This window comes from Mustela putorius, unplaced genomic scaffold (genome assembly GCF_011764305.1).
Source record: "Mustela putorius furo isolate JIRA1106 unplaced genomic scaffold, ASM1176430v1.1 tig00001533_pilon_pilon_pilon, whole genome shotgun sequence".
NCBI lineage: Eukaryota > Metazoa > Chordata > Mammalia > Carnivora > Mustelidae > Mustela > Mustela putorius.
This window is the reverse complement of record NW_025421785.1, coordinates 64,486-80,894: the sequence shown is the minus strand read 5'-3', so window position 1 is coordinate 80,894 and position 16,409 is coordinate 64,486. Positions and strand designations below refer to the sequence as shown.

The following is a 16,409-nucleotide window of genomic DNA, read 5'->3' as shown; positions in this document are numbered from 1 at the left end:
CTCTAACATTCCCCAGGCACCCAGTTATTATTTATTATGTATTTGTTATTTGTTATGTAAAAGCATGACAGTATCCTGAAGCCATCGAAGGCTGTGTGTCGGTGGAAGGTCTGGGACAAATTTAAGAAGAGCGAGGTGAGCTGGAGCTGAGAGGGTGGGCACACAGGCTACACAGGAAATGTCACTTCTTTGGAGAGTCTGTGAGGGCATGGTCGGGATGAAAGGCTCAGCAGCCATAGCGAAGGAAATTCTGTCATCACCCCTCCCTGAACACCCGCTCCTCCCCTCAATTTCCATTCCCCATTTGCCATTGTTGATGGCATCTAGAAAGATGCAGAGGTTCCTGCTCTCCTGGCCTTATAGACGTACAGGATGGTAGTGCAGGCACAAGATTATCTGTTTTGGCCTTAAATGAGAAAAAAAAAAAAAAAAAACTTGAGCCTGAGAAGGTGACTGACCAAGATCATGCAGTTTGTTGGTGGCAGAATCATGGTTAAAAGTCAGGTCTGCAAATTCCCAGGCCAGGGCTCATTTTGTCACCGTTAATTACGTCAAAGATAGTTTCTCATTAAAAGACCTTTTGAAAGTTGTAAGAAACAAACATTAAACATTTATTTTTTATCTTGCCTTAAACACTCCCATCTCTTTTTTCCAGAGGCTTCTTGGATTTTCTGACCTCAGGGGATTAATAGTGTTCACAGGAAAACAGATGAACAGTTTGGCTTGAGATTTTTAATTTTTAATTTTTCCCACATCAGTTCTGAAAAAGCCATAGTGTTTCCTCCTTTAGGTTACTGTTAAATGTTAAACTCATCTTCTCGTGTTTTTAATTTTTCTCTGTCACAGAACCTAAATTGGTAATAAATCAATAAGAAACAGATGTTTACATTCACTCAGTGAAAAGTATCATGTCTAAGCTCAACATCTATCGGAGCCACACATGGAGACGTAAGTATCTTGTATGTGGCGCTGTGTGGGCAGGTACCAAGAACTGCAAGGCAGGCCAAGTCTCTTCTAACTTCCTTCTTCCTTCCTTCTTCCTCAGCTGTCCCTCCTCCACTAAGAGCAGAAAATGAACACATCCCAGGTGAGCTTTTTGTTTGTTTTTTTCCAGTTTGTTTGAAAATGAGTTTTCTAAAATTTGAAAGGATTCATATTTTTAAATCCAAAAAATAGAGGGGCTCCTGGGTGGCTCAGTGAGTTAAAGCCCCTTCCTTTGGCTCAGGTCATGATCCCAGGGCCCTGGGATCGAGCTCCACATCGGGCTCTCTGCTCAGCAGGGAGCCTGCTTCCCTCTCTCTCTGTGCCTGCCTCTCTGCCTACTTGTGATCTCTGACTGTCAAATGAATAAATGAAATTTTAAACATAAAACCGAAAAGATAGAAATAGGCAAGAATTACTTGAAGGGAAGTATATCAAGAATATTAAGCAAATTCAAAGAACAGTTAGTAGAGTGAGAAGCAGGACTCTTAATTTCACAGAGTTGTGCAAGTTGTAAAACTTCCTTTGATTTTTCTAGTAACAACACTGAAATTGCCTATAATTTCTGATAGACACAGCATTGTGCTAGAAGTGTTCGGATGCTTTTCAGGGGACCGAACTATGAGGTCTGAGTAGACAGCTCTCTCATGATCCTGCTTGATCCAGGAATAGGAGTTTGAAGATCTGATGGAACGGAGGGACCACGCGTCCTCCAGATGACTCTCCCTAAGGGTTTGTGTCCGCTTGTTCACATCTCTAGCTTGAATAGCCGACTGTTCCGGCTTTGGTTTCTGCATTTCTCATTCATATTTCAACTTCATGAATGCATTCTTGCTTCTTTGACATTCACCTGAGTCAGCTCTGGAAAAGGCTACCAAATTGTAGTCAAATCCAGTTTTTGGCTTTGTCTTACTTGACCATCCTGCAGCATAACCCTCAGTCTCTGTTGTCTCTGACACCTGCCTGCTAGCTTTCCTTTTTTAACTCTGATACATCCCCTTACTGTTCCTCACAAAGTTGTCTTTCCCTTTAGCCCCAGACGTTGCCTCTCCTTGGGTTTGTTGCTCAACGTTCCTTGGCTCACTGATTTTTTTCAGTCTGTGCTTTTTTTCTGACTGGTCTTCTCTCTCTCTCTCTCTCTTTTTAATAAAATACTTTTGAATTAGTAATAACACGGTTAAAAGGTTAAGTGATGTTCCCTCTAGGAAGGGTGACGTTTTTCATCTCAACTGAGACACTTCCACTGAGAATGAAAGAGGTTCCATAAAGTTATGATGGGACATCTGGCTATATTGGGACAGTCCCAGACAAACTGGAGTTATGGTCTTCCTGCTGTAGATATCTGTCTGTCTTGTTTGTCCTAGCAGTGCTGCTTTTTTCAGGTACCCTTGTATGCCCCCTACTTTTATTTAGAAGGGAATCCATCATCTTTAGGGCTTTCCGAACTTAGATGCAGCTGTACACCACTGGCATCCTGTTAAAAGGCAGATGTTCATTTTAGTGGATCTGGTGGGGGCCCTGGGTTTTGCATTTCTAAAAAGCTCCCAGGTGAAGCTGACTCTGCTGCTCAGAGAGCCACACGTTGAGTAACGAGTCTATACGTGATTTTCTGTTCTTCCTTTGCTTTTTTGTCACTTCTTAAAAGCCTGTCCCAGACATCTGTATCTAAACAGAGCATGGATTGTTTCTTTGTTATAACTGCACAGTAATTCAAGCATGGACGTTCCATAGTTCATTAACTGGTTATTGTTAGTTATGCATTATTTCAAACCTTTTGCTATTACAAACCATGTTCTAATGAATGACCTTGTACATACAGGTTTTTTCTATCCGATAAATTCCTAGGAGTGCGCTGCCAGGTCAACGGGTGCATAAAATTGATAACTCGATCATTCAGGATTATGGTATCATTTTGTGTCACTCCCATCGACACCACCTGAGTGCTTGTTTGTCCACAGCTTCTCCCATAAAACATGTGGTTCAACTTCTGGAATTTTGGCAGTGGAAAGATAAACATGGTATTTTATGAAGTTTATATCTGCAAGTTTCTTAACTATGAGTGAGGTTAAGTATTTTTTCATGTATCTGAAAGAGGTATTTACGTTTCTGTGAACCCTCTGTTCATATCTTTTGCCCATTTTCCTCTTAGGTTTGTGGCTTTTTTTGTTTTTCTTCTTCTTCAGTGTCTAGCTCTTTATATATTAGGGATATTAGTGCTTGCCCATTTTCTGGGTTGCAAACTCTTATTTTATGGGATGTGATTTGTCTTTTGATAGTTGACCCTGGTGTTTTCTCCCCCCATGCAGGTATTCTGTTTCAGAATGCCACATTTCACTTAGTCGTTTCTTTAGGCTCCCCTTGGCTGTGACAATTTCTCAGACTTCCCTTGTTTTTGATAACCTGGGCAGTTTTGAGGAGTACAGTTAGGTGTTTTGTAGAATGTTCCTCAATTGGGAATTGTCTGCTATTGTTTTCATGATTAGACTGAGGTTTTGGGTTTCTTGGAGGAAGACCACAGAGATAAAATATGATTTGGTCTTATCATATCAAGGGTTAGTGCTCTGGACATGACTTATTACTTTGTTTTCTCTCTGTCCTCATACTGGACTCCTTGGAAGGAAGTGGGCAATTACACTATACCACTTACACTATACCTCCTTCCTGTTGGAGTATCTACATAATTATGCACATAAATTATCAGGAATTCTGCATAGGAGATTTTTCTGTTCTCTCCTATTTACTAATCCATTTATATCAGCATGAATTCATGGCTAGTTATTTTATATTTTGGTTCTAGTACAATGATACCTTGTTCCTTTTGTTGCTCAAGTTGTTCCAGGTTGGTTAGTAAAAGCATCTTCTAGGGGCGCCTGGGTGGCTGAGTTGGTTGAGTGTCCGACTCTTGATTTCGGCTCAGGTTATGATCTCAGGGTCCTGGGATCCAGCCCCACGTTGGGCTCTTTGCTGAGTGTGGGGCCTGCTTGAAATTTTCTCTCTCGGGGTGCCTGGGAGGCTCAGTGGGTTAAAACCTCTGCCTTCAGCTCAGGTCATGATCCCGGGGTCCTTGGATTGAGCCCCACATCGGCCTCTCTGCTCAGAAGGGAAACTGCTTCCACCCCCCCCCCCCCCCTGCCTGCCTTTCTGCCTACTTGTGATCTCTGTCTGTCAAATAAATGAGTAAGTAAGTAAATAAATAGAAATTCTCTCTCTCTATCTCCCTGTGCTTCTCCCTGCTGCTTATGCTTTCTCTCCTTTTCCTACTTTCTCAAAAACAAGTAAATGAATTTTTTAAAAAGCACCTTCTGTTGGTTCCTGTGTCTATTGACATACCCTGTTATTGTTTGAATATTTCTTCCTTACTCTGTGGCAGTAGGTTTTCCAGGTTCATCTTCTGTCTTTCCTGCCCTAGAATTAGCCACTTTCCCCCCCTCAGTAGTTCTGGTTCTTTTCATTGGAGCATAGTATGAGAAACCAAGATTGGGGGACTAGGTGTGCCTGTTGTGACTGTGAAGTCATTGCTCAAAGACCCTCTCAGTTAACTCAAGGGAATATGTATATACTCTCTCATGTATATACATGTGTCTATAAATAGTTTAGTATGTAACCATCTGTATCTATAGTAAGCTAAGTATTCCCACTGTTGTCTCCTGTTGTAATCATTACCAAATGGAACATTCTAACCTTCTCTCCTTGCTTCTCTGTATTCTCCTGCACTAACAGTGAGAATCCAGCTAATATCTGAATTTCATTTATTTGATAGTTCAATTCCAGAATACACACACATGATTTCAGAATTACATACGTGATTTCAGAGTTGTTAACCCATGGATGCTTGATTCTCCCAGTTTGGGACCATTTGAAGTAAGGTGCTAGAAATATTCACATGTAGGTTTTAAAACATAAGTTTTCAAAAACATAGGGTGTGAAATTGCTGTGTTGGTTATGTATGAATGTATGTATGTATATTTAGCTTTGCAAGAAATTGCCAAACTATTTTTACAGAGTGGCTGTATCAGTTTTTGTTCCTACCAACTATGAATCAGAATCTTGTTCTGATTCTGGACCTGAAATTGGTACTGTCATTATTTTTGATGTAACCATTCCAATAACTGTCATGTTGTCTGCATATCCCCAGTGAGGTGATGTGGAGCATCACCTTATATCTTTGGTGGAGTGTTTGTTCAAATCTTTTGCATATTTTTCATTTGGTCATTTGTTTTCTTACTATTGAAGCTTTAAGAGCTGTTTTGTGATGTTGGACACAAAGCCTTTATTAGATATCTGTGTTCCAAATATTTTCTCCCTGTCTGGGCCTTATCCTTTCATTTTCTTAAAAATGTCTTTCACAGAGCAGACGACTTTCTTTTTAATATATCCAACGCATGTTTTCCCCCATGGAATACGCTTTTTCTGTTGTATCTAAAAACTCATCATCAAATCCAGTGTCCGAGAGATTTTTCTCCTGTATTCTTTATTCTTGCATTTTTACATTTAGATCTGATTCATTTTTAGTTAATACTTGTGTAAGGTCTGTGTCTAGTTTCATTTCTTTTGCATGAGTGTTCAGTTGTTTGAGCACCATTTGTTGAAAGATTGTCTTTTCTCCTTTTATTCCCTTTGTGCCTTTGTCAAAAAATGTTTGGCTTTATTTTGGTAGATCTATTCCTGGTCCTTGTAATCTGTTCTGTTGATCTGTGTGTCTCTCTCAGCACTAACACACTGTCTTGGTTACTAGTAGCTTTATAGTAAGTCTCAAGACCAGGTGAGGTGAATTCTCATTTTTCTTCCACATTGGGTGGGCTGTTCTGTTTTTTTTTTTAAACTTTTTTTTTAAAGATGTTATTTATTTGTCAGAGAGAGAGAACAAACGGGATGTCAGAGGCAGAGAGAGCAGAGGGAGAAGCAGGCTCCCCTCTGAGCAAGGAGCCTGACTTGGGATTTCATCCCAGGACTCTGGGATAGTGACCTGAGCTGAAGGCAAATGCGCAATTACCTGAGCCACCCAGGTGTCCAGTGTGTTGGCTATTCTAGATCTTTTGCGTTTCTGTGTAAACGTCAGAATCTTCTTGTCAATATCTGCAAGATAACTGGGAGGTTTTATTTGGATTTCATTGAATTTATAGATTAAGTTGGAAAGAATTGACGTTTTTTTTGCCATATTGATTCTTGCTACCGATGAATACGAACTCTCTCTCCATTTATTTAGATCTTTGATTTCTTCCATCAGGTTTGTCTTCCTGTATAGATGTATTGTGTCAGATTTTATACTTGAGTACCCCTTTCTAGGGGTGTATTGTAAATGGTATTTTTTTCATTTGAAAATATGGAATTCAATTCTTTATTCAGATATAGGAAAATAGTTGACTTTTTTATATTGACCTTGTATCCTATGATGTTTTGGTATTTCCTCATTACTTCCAATAGTTTTTTTTTTCTTTTTATAAGTTATTTGGGATTTTCTACATAGACAATAAGAATGACTTCAGATCGAGTTTTGTTTTTACTTTTCAGTGATACACCCTCGTTGTCTCATGCCCTCTTTCCACCCACCTTCTCTCTAGCAATCACCAGTTTGTTCTCTATATTCGTGAGTCTCTTATTTTGTCTCTTTTATGCTTTGTTTTGTTTCTTAAATTTCACATATGATTGAAATCATAGGATATTTGTCTTTCTTTGACTTATTTCATTTAGTTTTATACCCTCTAGATTTATCCATGTTGTTGCAAATGTTACGAATTCATTCTTTTCTCTGGCCAAGTACTATTCTATTAGAGATCTGTCTATCTGTCTATCTATCTATCTATCTATCTATATCTATATATACGTCACGTCTTTTTTATCCATTCATCTATTGACGGGCTCTTCCATATCTTGCTTACTGTAAATAGTGCTGCACTGTAAACTTATCTTTTCAAATGTTTTCCTTTTCTTTGAGCAAATACCCAGTAATGGAATTACTGGAACATATGACATATGACAGTTCTATTTTTAATTTTTTTTAAAGATTTTATTTATTTATTTGACAGAAATTACAAGTACACTGAGAGGCAGGCAGAGAGAGAGAGAAGGAAGCAGGCTCCCTGCTGAGCAGAGAGCCCGATGCGGGACTCGATCCCAGGACCCTGAGATCATGACCTGAGCCGAAGGCAGCGGCTTAACCCACTGAGCCACCCAGGCGCCCCTATTTTTAATTTTTTGAGGAACCTCCCATTGTTTTCCATAATGGCTGCACCAGTTTTCATCCCCACCATCAGTACACAAGGTTCCTTTTTCTTCACATTATCACCAACTCTTGTTCTTTCTTGTTCTTTTTCTGCAGGCAGAGTCCCAGGCTGGCAGGAAGAGTGGGCGTGGTCGCTGGGGCAGCCCTCCAAAATGGGTCAGGTGACCTTTCAAACTCTGGGGAGGTGAAGGGTTCCTCACATCACAGCAGCACATAGGCGGGTTTTCTGGACCCTTCAGACAACCTGTGCAAGACGTGAGGATGAGTGAAATGCGCTGCCTGGAATGGTGGTTGTGTTGGCTTCTGGGGCTTCCGTTCTGAGGGGATATTCAGGCCGGTGGGGTGGGGGCTAAGGGGCAGGTTATTTGGGGCCGATGTGCCTTGCTTCTGAGGCAAACCTGTGTTTGAGCAGGAGGGTGGGGGCTGCAGTTCGATCTGGCACCTGGGCCCACGTTGGTTACCACGGTTGTTGGGTTGAGGGGAGCACAGGGCCGGCCGGCTGGAGTCTGCGACCCTTCAACTGCCTTCTGACGGCCTGCACCCAGGGCCCGGGGTACCTGGGGCAGAACCAGAGTACCAGGGCCCAGGCAGATGCTCATAGGAAAGGACTGGAGCCAGGGAGGGAGGGAGGCAGGCAGGCCCAGGCAGCCACGGCAGCCAGCCAGGTCGCCGGGGTGCCCAAGCCTAGCTCTATGCTCTGTGCTTTATTGGAGGGTTGACGTTTATCAGGGCAAAATGCGCACAGTGTGAAGCCTGCCTTATCCACGACCCTATAGTGGAAGGGTGTTGGGGAAGAGGAAGGTAGTTGTTGTTGTTGTGTTGTTGTTTTGTTTGTTTTGTTTTTTTTTTTTGGTTTTTTTCTTTTCCTGTGTTGAGTTCTGGCAGCCAAATCTCTAAGCATGTATTAGGGGAAGGTCTTCCATCAGCCATGCTAAGACTTTGACAGATGGCAGGGCCCTGTGATTTTGGCCTTTTTGAGCCTGCACTCCCTGCTGGGAGGGAGGGGCCTGCTTTCCGTTATGGGTGACTCTGTGTCTCCCCATGTGTGGGTCCTGAGACCTCGACTGAATGCTCTCCTTGTTTTTTTACAGGTGGTGCTTCGAGGCTCAGGGGACGTGGCCTCCTGGGCAGCATCCAAAGCGTCTGGCCTCTGTCTCTTCAGTGCAGATGGAAGTGCAGCACGTCCAGGAGTGTGACCGCTGCCATCTCCCTGGTGCACGTGCATCGCAGTGGTAAGTTGTCTTGGTTCTGAATCTCCCCCCTGGGTTGAGGTTCAGGCCTTGACCTGGGTGTCTTTCTTGCCGGCTTCATCTCTCTTCCAGAGGAAATGATAGCCTCTTCTTGTTGATTAACTTGGAGATGTACCCTTAACCAGAATGTCTAGAGTTGGCTGTGGGGGAAATTTACTTCTGGGCACATGTGGAGAAGGCTCTGCAAGTCCCTGCCCCACACAAAACCTCTGAACTCCATGTTGCCCCTGGTAGCAGAGTCCCGAGTTATTGCCGCCTGACTTAGTAAGACACACGACTGACTTAATAAAAAATAAATTATTTTATATAAAATAAAACAATAAATAAACATTCTCTCGACCATCGACGTTCTGCCCACACTTGCTTTATTGGGCCATTCATCTAGAGCCACGAATCCCGGGCATCTTTACAAATGGATGTCTGAGTGGACTTCCGCACACGTTCTCTCTCTCTCTCTCTCTCTCTCTCTCTGTTCTTTTTGGTGGGAGTGTGGGAGTTGCAGAGGATGAGAGGGACCCTTCAGCAGGCTCCCCATGCCTTCCAGAGCCTGACTCCGGGCTCAGTCCCATAACCCTGACATCATAACCTGAACCAAAGCCAAACATTGGTCCCTAAACTGAAGGAACCTCGCAGGCATTCCTGGACAGGCTTTGTCTTTATGGAAGGGAGTGTAAGAACCCCCTCCTGTTCTAAAATCTTCCGAATCGGGGAGTATTTCCATGTCTGTAGTGGTCGTACACCCTCTCAGGCCCAGAGATACGTAGCTGACTTGGTGGTGGAGAAAAGCCCTTGGCTCCCACGTTCTCATAGACGGGGAGGAAGCCTTCACTGCCTGATGCTGAACTGTCGAGGTTTTTGTGCCCTGGTCCACACAGGTCTTCCAAAGAACACCTTTGTATGAGATGAAATTAATTTGCAAGCCCCCGGGTGCTGCAGTTGGGTAAGCATCTGCCCTTGGCTGAGGTCAGGATCCCTGGATCCTGGGGGATCAAGCCCTGTATTGAGCACCCTTCTCCGTCTTCCTCGCTGCCCGACCCCGACTGTTCTTGCTCCCTGCTAGCTCTGTCACTCTCCGATAAGTGAAGGAAATAGAGATATTTCTAAGTGTGTAATTAATTTGTAAATCCTTTGCACTTTGTGAGGACAATATTAGTAGAATGAAGGACGTGAGAGGTAGATCACAAACCATGTGTTTGTTGAATCTTGTGGCCATTCATCCTTGCGATCTACCTACATGGTTAGGTTCATGTTTTCGTGAACATCCATTGATCGCCTTGTGTTCTGAGATTCCGAGCTCACCCTCGACTTGATGTTCTCATGGATCCCGGGCAGCGTTACTTCCTGTGACCCCAGTTGCTAGCAAGAGACAGTACCTGTGTCAGTTGTGAGAGGTCGTAAAGGAAACGTCCCCCGTTCTTACTTGGTACAGTGTGCAGTGTTGTGAGACCCGCCTGTTCGGTGAGACTGGCCTTTATGCAAGTACTGCTGGATCGGAGCAGATGTGCTTGATTTCTGGCTATTGGTTACTGGAATAGCACATTCCGCATCCCTCAGAACGGGGCCCTGCTGTATGTGTTTGCAGTGTCTGAGTTTGTATCTCAGTGTCACCCCGAGGAATTCCTTGGGAGGTAGTTGCCCAGTGATTCTCTGATGGGAGTGTCCGGGGAAGAATTTCCCCTCGTTGCGTTGGGATCAGTGATTCCTCGGTGTGAGGGTGTCATTGCTGGCTAGGGAAGAAGGGATAGCTGAGCCCATTCCTTTGCTCATCAGACCGGGAGGATTTTCCTGTGTGCGAATCCTCCCAGGTCCTTCCTGGGTTGGCTCCGTGAGGAATGGGATTTCCATATGGGATGTCCTCGGCATTCAGCCACAGTGGTGATGCAGGGGGTCCCAGGGGTGCCTGCACCTTCGCTCCCGTGTGAGGGATGAAGTACAGTCTGAGATGGTAGTGGGAGCCTCAGGCCTGAGCCCCACCTGAAGCTTCTCCCACCAGGATACCGCGCCAGTGGCTCTCCCTGTGTGAGTTCTCTGGTGTTGGGAAAGGGCCCACTTCTGGCTGAAGGCTCTGCCTCAGTGACGGGAGACAAGGGGTTTGTACTGTGTGATTTCTGTGGCGGTGAGCAAGGTGGGCGCTCTGGGTACAGGCGGGGCCCCAGTAATGACAGACACAGATTTCGCTGCTCTGAGTTGTCTGGTGTCCCCAAATGTGAGACCTGTATCAAATGGCTCTTCCACGTTGACCGCATTTGTCGGGGTTGCCTCCGGTGTGGATCCTCAGGTGCTGGCTAAGGGTGTGGCTGGCCTAAATGCTTTCCCCTGAAGATGGCATTCAACCGGTCTCTGTCTGTGGGAACGTGCCCATGGCCTGAAGGGATGCCTGTTGCTGCGAGCTCTTGTGCGGCCATCCCAGCACATGGCTTCTACGTGTGAGGTCCTGGACATGAAGAAGAGCAGAGCTCTCTGAAGGAAGGGTCCCCCACCTTCTTTCCATCCCCGAGGTGCGTCTCCGGTGGTCTTACGGGGTACAGAGGTGAGCACTGCCCTGGGGTGGTTCCCCCTATGTGTGTCATGTCTCCGTTCCTCGGAAGGGTGAGTTCTCTCGTGTCTCCCGAGGTTAGTGCCCCGACTAAGGGCTCTCCCACACTGGGGAGATGGGTGTGTTGCGATCCAGGATGAACAAACTTTGATGTCCCTGGCACCAGGGACACATGGCTGAAGGCCTTTCCACATTATCAGCAAATACAAGGTTTGTCTTCCCAGGACACAGCACACCTGGAGTGAGGTGAGGCACGTGAGACCTCTCCGTGCTGTGCTCCAGCATTTCCCGGGTTCCTGTGCAGTGTGAACCCTCTGCTAATGGCCAGAGCACGAGGGGCTGTGGCAGGATCGCTCCCTCACGTTCCTCCCTTCCTGAATCAACGAACGTGTTCCAGCCCGTGTTCCAGCCCCTCCCTCCAGGAACGGTCACTGCATCTACCCCTGCAAGCCACTTGTAGTCGCGTACCTTGTTCCTTTCCGGAATTCAGATAGATTTTTCTACATGGTAGCCTCACCCCCATGTCAACTGCTGATTAAATTTTCGAAGTTTCCATTTCAAAGACTATATACCCGTGAGTCGTGCTGAAGCCAGTTGACTTTTCCAGACACTCAGGTGGCGGCTTGACTCGAGGCCCATTTCAGCCGAGAAATGAAACTCTTCAGGTTTCTGGTGGGACAGCCTGTATGCTCAGGGTCTTGGATGACAGGGGATTGTGGGGAATGCTTAACGTAGCCCGTGTCCAGCTCTAGTGTGGAAGGCCAGGGTTTATGACCCTGAAGCTTCCCGTTGACTTCCAGAGAAGCAGACCTTTGAGATGCCCCCGTGTGGGTCTCCCTTCATCCTTTATAATAGGGAACGAATTGCCCTGAGCTCCTGGATCTTGTACACACAGAATGAGTCCGAGAACACTAGGTGAAAAAGTACTGAAGTGCTGTGTGGGGACTAACAGAACAGAAGGAGTAAAGGAAAGAGGGGGAGGGAGGAAGGAATACAAAGAACGAAAAGATCATGCAGGGAAGAAAGGAAGGAAGGGAGGGAGAGAGGGAGGGAGGGAGGGAGAAAGGGAGGGAGGGAGGGCGGCTTGAAAAAGGAAGAAGAGAAACTGGTAGAGAGGCATTAGGGGAAAGAAGAATTTTGAAAGTTGTGAGACAAACATCTGAGAGTTAAGATTTGAGCTTGATGACAAAGGAAAGGAATGGAGTCCTCTACTCAGGAGCAGAAACCGATATAGGGTATTGGTGATGAGAACCTATGGACCAGATAAACCTGTGAGACAAAGAAAGTGAGGGTGGGATGCTGGGGAGTTTCAGAAGGGCAACGTCCACCACGTCGAGGACCGAAAGAGGGGCCATGTGAGGGTTTGAGTGCAAGAATCACAGAAGGGTCCAGTCCTCGGAGGACATAGAATGTACAGTGGGTGAGGTGGATGGAGTTGGAAGAGTTGACAGAAATGGGCCCGTGTTGCAGGGTTGTTTCCACAGGAGCCCTATAGGAGACAGGACTGATGTAGGAAAGAGGTTAGCATTCAAGGCCGATGGTCAAGAAAGAAGTCTTGAGACGGCTCTGCTGGCAGGAGGTGCTTTTTATTAAGGCACAGGGATACGACCCTTGGGTAGAAAGGGCTGCTTGCTGGGGTCGTGACAGGAGGCTGACTTTCTGGGATGGCATTGGAGGAGGTCAGGCAAAAGGGAGGTTTTGCAAGAATGTGGCAGGACGACAGAGGACACTGAGGATACAGTTGGCTTTGCTCTTGTGAAGGGAAGGTGGTTTTTCCTGCTAGGAAGGCATGAATTGAAAGATGGTGCCGAGCTCCTGGAGGAATGTTACCTTCCTCCTCTCACAGGTCCATCCCAGGGACTGCACGTTTGAAAAGAAACTCTGTCCTACGGACATTTCCTTCGGCCTCAGCCTCCCTCCGTGTCGTGGAGGGGAGGGAGATGTCAGGGCTTCAGGAAACGGAGATCTGGGCCTCTGGCAGGTCGCTAGGCTCTCGTTAATCAGGCCTCCTCCTACAGAATCAGGAGGACTTTTACAAACCGAGGGAGACTCCGGTCTTGCCGGGTTTTGATCTCCATCTGTGGAGAATCTGTTTTTTCCTTTCCTCAGCTTGAGGGCAGTCAGAGCGCCTGAGGGATGTCCCCTGTATCACAGGTTGGGGGGCGGTGTGGCGTGCCAGCTCCTGCTAGGCGCTCAGCTAGCCTTCCCCTCCCTCCTCGTGTGCCCCTGACCAGTGCGGAGCCTTGCATGGTGAAGGTTGTTGAAGGAGGACGGTCTCATCTTCTGTAGCTTCTTCCTGCTGAATAGGGGCGTAGAGCTGTCCCTCCGCGTGGGTCGTTCTTGGTCAGGTGGCGGAGGCCCAGCTGGGGGAGGCCTCTGCTGTCAGAGTTGTAAAAGGAAGAGGCCGCTGAGTGCAGGGGAGAGCCTCTCCTCCCTAAACCTCTTGCTGCTGCCAAACACACAGGCTGAGCGGGGCCCGTTTTGTGGGGCTGCTGCCAGTGTTGAGCCCAGCATTGGTCACGGTCCCGTGCGTCGAAGCGACGGGGGCAGTTCCGGTGCGGCACCCTCGGGGAATCCAGCAGGGGTAGGGCTGCTGCCCCTCGAGTCGATCCCAGGGTGGTCAAGGGGCCCTGGCAGTGCCGCTTCGTCCTGCATGTGTCATGCTCTGCAGGGTTGTCGGGGACTGCAGGGGACAGCGGGAGGAGGAGCAGCAGCCCCTGCAGCAGACAGGGGAGACAAAGGGAAGGCTGCTGTCCCGCCCAGTCCCAGGTGGGCCCCAGTCTCCCCACACAACGGACTGTGTTGTGGGCCCAGGTGGTTGCCTCGTGCTCCAAGTGTCTGTCATCGGCAGGGCCCGGGCAGCCAACTCTGGGTGTGGCGGCTGACTCAGAGGGTCCTATCGTCTTGTCTTCGGGGCTCCAGTGCCGTCCTCTGGTGGGCTGCCCAGAAGTCTTCTCTTTGGCCTATGGAGGTCAGGCGTAAGAGAGCCGTTCCTGCAGGCGTGTTTCCCTGTACGTTCATGCCGAATCCTCCTCCAGGCCCAAATCGGAGCAAGTGGGGCCCCCAGTGCCATCCTGGCTCCCTTTGTTGGAGCACCCTGGGAGCCTCTGGTGCCTCGGGGTGGTGGGCACACTGTCCTGTGGCACAGCTGTGGAGACAACGGGTAGAGTGGTGTGAGATAGCGAGTGGCGTGTGGCCTGGGCCTTACCAGAGGCCTGTGGGGTTTTGCGGGACGTGTCTTCTGAGGTGTTGAGGTGGAGGTTTTCCTGCAGGACCCATGCGTGACCTGAAGAAAGGGGAATTTCCTGTGGGCCCCCTGGGGCTGAATGAAGGCTACACTGCCAGGGTCCCTCAGGCCCCTTCCCTGAGCGTCCTCCTCCATGACGGCGGGGTCCTCCTCCTGCTGGGCTGTCCCTTCCCCAGCCTCTCTGAGAGCCCTGGACGTGCCCTTCTCTGGGGGGAGCCTTTGCTCACATGAGTGTTGCAGGTGGCTTGGCAGAGACGATGTGCTCCCAACCCCCATGGGAAGTGAGTTCGTACAGTCCATGGGCTGTGGGCAGGTGTTGGGCAAGGTGGGAGTAGGCAGGGTGGCCTTTCACTGGTGGGTCTCCTCTGCCGACTGAGGGATCGAGGTGAGTCTCTAGAGTATGAAACTCACAAAGCAAAATGTGCCATGAGGGGACCCACTACCTCCCACGAGGCATCTTGGAGGCTCTGGGACTGGAGGTGTTGATTAGATCCTATGGGAGTGGCCAGCGGACATGACACAGCTGGAGACCAGGCCCGACTCCCCGCCCACAGGGATGCAGCGCTGGGAGGGGTGAGCTGTCCTGCTCCTGTGAGCCCGGGGGCCTGTCTTGTTTGCTCATTTCTCACGTGCCTGAAGTGGGAGATGAGGCCACCCCACCACTGTCTCTTCGCGACTAGTGTCGTCCGGGAGCAAGCCGTCTGCTGGCTTTTGCAGGGTGGGAGGGCCAGGCTTGTGTCGTGCAGAGGGAGGGGCTCAATGGGGGGCGTGGAGCCCTTTGCCAGAAGGTCACTGTGCCTAGGCTGCCTGGGGTCTAGTCCCTCCAGGCAGCCAGGGCCCTCCCTCCAAGATCAGCAGCTCCTGGACGACAGTGCCCAACCACCACAGGGAGTTGCAGGGATCAGGTGGAGGTTCCCCGTGGGATGTTCTCAGGACTTCCTAGTGCCGCAGGGACTGGGATCTTCCTCTCCTCTCCTCTTTGTGGTCAGAGGCTAGGGCAGCACCCCGGGTTTTTGTGCTGTTTGCTGAGGTACCCACAACAGGGAGGGACGGGGCAACGAGAGAAAAGGTGTATCCATGTTCACCGGCCCCTTTTCCTGCCCGACTCACCCTGTTCCCGAGTCCTCCTCTTCTTCTGCTTCCCTTGTCGTTTGCGCCAAGTCCACTGAAGGAAAGTTTCTTGAGAGCTAAGAGCAAGAGCAGAAGTGGGCATGAGCACAGACTCCCCGGCATCAGAGAACCAAGTGGGGACACCCAGGCCCAGCTTCCCTTCCCGAGGCCCCTCCAGCCGGGTGAGCCATGCCCTGCCGACTCCCAGCCCTCCTCCCTGCTCTGCTGTCCAGGGCTGCTTCCCAGAGTCCACGGTGAGGGGTCAGGGTGATGGTAGGAAAGGGGTAAGGAGGGCTGCCCAGGGATTTCATGCAGCAGTTCCCATGCAGAGCCCGAGTGCCTGCCAGAGACGAGGGCCTCCAGGGTTGGCGTCATCAAAGCAGGGAAAGGGGAAGAGCTGGGCGGAGGCGCTTAGGGACAGAGGAGAGAGGAAGAGACCAAAAGATGGAGGTGGAAGTGAATTACAGGCGCAGGGTGGCTCCTTCCATCGGAATCGTCTTCTGTTGAATCCTTCTTCGGATTAGGAGCAGCGAGGATGCTGGGGTTGGCCCTGAGAGAGAACAAAGGGGAGTTAGTGCAGGTGATGACCCACGGCCTGCTGCTCTGGGGATGCTGGGCTCTGCCCTCAGTGGGGTGCGTCCCTAGCTCCGAGTCCTCCCTGGCCTTGGTCGTTTGATCTCCGCAGGGTACAGGGGGGCTCTCTGGTTGCCCACCTGCTCTTCCCACCTCCGATTCTCTCCAAGACCCGGAAGCCTGGCTGTGTGATCCTTTCCCCGCTGGAGGCTGTCACTGTCCCTAAGACTGCCTCTGTGGGACTTTGTCTTCCTCTGTTCTTGTTCCTGTCCTTCCCTGCTCTCCTTCGTCCTCCTCCTCCTCCTTCTCCTCCTCCACCTCCTCCCCTAGAGATGCTCCATGTCCTTCTCCCTTCCAAGCTCCACCAGTCCTATTGTTGTCCAGGAGGGGGCCACCAAGGAAAGAGAGGAGATATCCTGGGTCCCCCGGAATCAATCCCCCGATCCATCTGTGCTGGGAGCAGCTGTCATGGGTCTGGGATTGCTGGGG

General features: G+C 48.8%; 1 long non-coding RNA gene across 1 annotated transcript; it reads right to left on the bottom strand.

The window, feature by feature from the left end:
* Positions 1–14,098: 14,098 nt before the first annotated feature.
* LOC123394132 lies at positions 14,099–15,903 on the bottom strand. Its single transcript, XR_006608899.1, has 3 exons — positions 15,813–15,903; positions 15,348–15,424; positions 14,099–14,138 (listed from the first exon to the last, which is right to left on the bottom strand). It is a non-coding gene; the product is annotated as an uncharacterized LOC123394132 (long non-coding RNA).
* Positions 15,904–16,409: the final 506 nt, after the last annotated feature.